Below are 4,472 nucleotides of genomic sequence, written 5' to 3'. Positions count from 1 at the left end.
AGTTCACGACATGAAACGGTTGCACAATCAGCGCACACACACACACACACACACACACACACACACACACACACACACACACACACACACACACACACACACACACACACAGTGCGTTACAGTACCATCCGCTTTCCTTTCTTTATCTCCCTCCAGATTCCTCGTTGCATTCCTCGGCTCTCCTCTCTGTGAAAAAAAGAAAAAGGGCAGATAAAAAAAAAAAAACGAATGTGTTTTCTTTCAGCTTTTTCTCTCTCCAGCTGCTTCTTCTTCTTCTTCTTCTTCTTCTTTTCTTCTTCTTCTTCTTCTTCTTCTTCTTTAACTTCTCTCATCCTTCCTCAACCACCATTCGCTTTATTTTTTTTTTTTTTTTTAAGGTTTAAAAGTCACCATTTTGTTAAATTCTCTTTTGACAATCTCCTGCATGAAAACATGTATTTACAGGTTTAACCCCCCCCCCTCCAAAAAAAAACAAATGCTCCTTTATTCTGTTTTCTTTTTAAATGGAAGGAAGACAAAAGCAGCAGAGCGGAAAAAAAAAAAAAAAAAAAAACACGAGACGGATAGAGACAGATGCGGCCATGTTTCTTTTGCTGAACTTTTATCATAAGTTTAGCCAAAGTGTTAGTGTAAATCAGACAACGTGTCCGATTGCCTCGGTGGAAATCCCCTGAAACTCCCCAGGGCTCTGGTGCTATATCTCAGCTGTCGGACGATGGCCTATATCTCCCATCTCTGTGTGTGTGTGTGTGTGTGTGTGTGTGTGTGTGTGTGTGTGTGTGTGTGTGTGTGTGTGTGTGTGTGTGTGTGTGTGTGTGTGTGTGTGTGTGTGTGTGTGTGTGTGTTTTCGGTGTTTCATCTCTATCCCGGCCTCCGGCCCCCTTTGAAGCGAGATAGCTGGTCAGTGTAACGGTTTTTGGTCCACTTTCAGTTGTCACATTAGACGCTGTTTTCTTAAATGTTCTACTTGGAGCAGATACAGAGAACATGGATCAGGACCCTTTAAAAAGTGGAGAAGAAAAAAAAAAAAAATGCTCATTAATCACATTTTTACTTTAACAACCAATAAATAAATATATTTTTTCATTTGCTAAGAACTCACAAAAGTCCCCAAATTTGACACTTTTCCCGTTTTTTTTTATTTTTGTTTTTGTTTTAATCTCCATAAGATTTTTTTTTATGTCTTTAAGTACCAAAAAAAAAAAAAAAAAAAAGTTTTTACATGCAGCTCCACCAGCTGTTTTGTGTCTGTATCTTTGAGCCACATTGATGTCAATGAACGCTCTCTTCTGATTGGCTACCACTGTTCTGAGTGACACTCGCCCCGGCCAATCACAGGTTCTCTTTGGTGTCTTGACAGTCCAAAAAAAATGAAGAAAACAAACTCCAAAAAACATGTCTGGCATATTACTCAAGAAAAAAACTGAAGCAAAAAAAATATCAACTTTTTCTTTGTTTTTTTCAGGGGTTTTGAGTTGAAAACTGAACTAATATCGCATAACATTCAAGAAAAATAAATAAATAATCCACCTTTTCTTCTATTCAAAGCGTTTTGAGTTAATATTCTTAATTTATCATCAGAATATTTCAGGATTTTCTTGAACTCATTCGTAGAAAATTAAACCTCTGAAGACGGATAACATTGTTTGCCTCAGTCATAATAACTGTTGCCGATGATAACGTGTTGATAAAGTAAACTTTTGCCCTCCTGTGAGTTAATCCAGTCGCGGTGTTGGCAGCGCACCGATTGTAACGTTCACGCCCCCACGAGGACGTTCACTTTCTGAAAAACGGTTTCTAAATCATATTTTGTGTCCGAAGATACGAGCGGAGAGGACCGATGGCGTAACCACAATGTTTCCGGAGGCAATACAAAAAAAAAACACAAAAAAAAGAAAGAAAGAAAAGAAACAGCAGAAGAGTTTAAGAATAAAAAAATTTAAAAAAAAATGTAAACATCAGAAAGCTCGTCTGCGGTCATCGTGATCTGCGATACGAGGAAGCGGAGACGACGGGATGATACGGTGGAGGTTTAGTTCCTGGTACGGATCAGCACAGCTCATCCAGGCTGAGGCCGACGAAACACACACACACACACACACACACACACACACGCACGCACACACACACACACACACACACACACACACACACACACACACACACACACTGCTGCTCTGCTGCAATAACTGTCAGAGACTCAAGTTGTAAAATCACAGCAGAGATTTGACATCAGAAAGTGCAGGAAAAAGTTTCTGGATGAAAATACTAAATATAATCATTTATTTTGCTTTAACTCGCAGCGGCTCCACTCCTGTCTTTCTCATTTTGTTCCTCTGGGGTCGGATCTCAAAAAAGGGGGAAATCTGTTTTATGGTGTAAAAAAAGGTGGAGGGGGAGGGGGGAGGGGGGGTTGTGACGTCCCTGCAGCCGACAGGGAGCTCAAACTTTGACAGATTAAAGGAGTGAAAGGCTGACGGGGAGGAATCACGTCCAACATCCTCCTCGGTGAGCGACGGAGGATGGGGCGGGGGGGGGGGGGGGGGGGGGGTGAAAGGACTGGAGGGATTTTGAGATAAACGTCAAGACGTCCCAGACGGGGTCGCGGACGACAGCGTCGATGAGCACGTGACGACAGGTGCATCGACGCGGACGGGGAGAGGGACGACGGCGTCGAGGACGTCCAACGAGAACTAATTCAACCGGTGTGTATTTTACAGTGCAGCCGGGCCGCAGAGGTCAGAGAGAGGTCAGAGAGGTCAGAGAGAGGTCAGAGAGAGGTCAGAGAGGTCAGAGAGAGGTCAGAGAGAGTCAGAGAGGTCAGAGAGAGGTCAGAGAGGTCAGAGAGAGAGAGGTCAGAGAGAGGTCAGAGAGGTCAGAGAGAGGTCAGAGAGAGGTCAGAGAGAGGTCGTCAGGACAAATTCCGGATTCTTAAAAGGTAATTTTATAAAAAAAAAAATTAAAAAAAACCTAACCAAACTGACTGCTGCAAGTTCCTCTCGTTACGATGTTTTTCTTCACCGTGAGGGAGAAGAAAGCGAGGAAGAGGAGGGTCTCCTGTCTCTCTCTCTCATTGGGCTGCTTTGGAAAAAATCTTGAAATTGTCATTTGTCAAACAAATTCGAAGACAAACTGGAAACAGGAAGACTACATTTCCCATGAGGCTTTGCTGTTTTTCTACCAAGAGAATATTGACCTCAGGATAACCTTCTTCTTTTTTTTTTTTTTTTTTAAAGTTCAAGACATTCGTCTTCAGTTTGATCAGTTTTTAGTCGGCAGTTTAAAAAAAACTGAAAAATGACTTTCAAATAAATAAATAAAGTCTTTGCTTTGTGAGTTTCAGAAAGTTCAAGGCCAACTAATATTACCAAAGTGTGTGTGTGTGTGTGTGTGTGTGTGTGTGTGTGTGTGTGTGTGTGTGTGTGTGTGTGTGTGTGTGTGTGTGTGTGTGCGTGTGTGTGTGTTTATATATCCTGGTGTGGACTTATTAAACATGAATACACACCAACCTATGGGGACAGGTGGGACTTTCGAGGCCCCCTGGGAGAAGAGTCTGTTTTTTGAAGGGGTGTTAAGACTCGGTTTAAGATTAGTTTAGAGTTATGGATTACAGTTGGGCACAAAGTGATGGTAGCAGTAAGAATAAAAGGGCTAGAGAATATAATATGTCAATGAAAATCCCCATTGCCGATAATGAAAAACAATTTTTTTTTTTTCTGTGTCTGTTTAAACTCTGTCTGGACACACTGGAGGGACTCTGGCTCCACCTTGTGGTCGATCTGCGTCATCATCTCTACAAACGTGTCCGAGCTGAACCAATGACTCGGCATCTTTGTGGTGATCCTCATGTGGTCACGTTTAAAAAAAAGTATTCAAATTGTGTATTGAAGTAAAAGCATCAATACAGAAATGTACAAATAACCAAATACAAGTAAAATTCCCGCATGAAAGATCTGACTTGCTAAAAGTACATATATATATATACATATATATATACATATACATACAAATGTATTTACTCATTTTGACTTTATGAATCAATCAAATGTGCATTTTACGAGATAAATATATAGGCTACATGATTTTTTTTAATACATTTTGAAAAATATTCAAACCTTGACAGAGTGAGGTAACTAAAGCTATAAACAATCATCTTCATCACCAGTCCTCCCTCCTCATCCTCTGCATACCAAAATCACGAAACAAGCCCGAAAAGTTACAGATTTTGTAAAATATTTAGTGCTGTATTTACGAAAAAAAAAAAAATAATAAAAAAAAAAAAAAATCGCCGAGTCAAGCTGCTAGAATCACTTTCACTTTAATTTCCCTGACTTAAGAAACTGTTTGTGTCCGAAAGCGTGTTGTTAAGTTTTGTTTTCCAGCTGAGGAACTTTTTTGTTTTTCTTTGTAAGTTTCGTTTCAGGCTGACAGTGAACGTGACGCGATCAGCTGCTCCCGGTGGTTGCGGAGGC

The sequence above is a fragment of the Brachyistius frenatus genome, unplaced genomic scaffold, assembly GCF_029030835.1.
Source record: "Brachyistius frenatus isolate BFR_SWC_R1_liver_20210118 unplaced genomic scaffold, ASM2903083v1 Contig_139, whole genome shotgun sequence".
Taxonomy (NCBI): domain Eukaryota; kingdom Metazoa; phylum Chordata; class Actinopteri; family Embiotocidae; genus Brachyistius; species Brachyistius frenatus.
Note: the sequence above shows the minus strand (reverse complement) of the source record.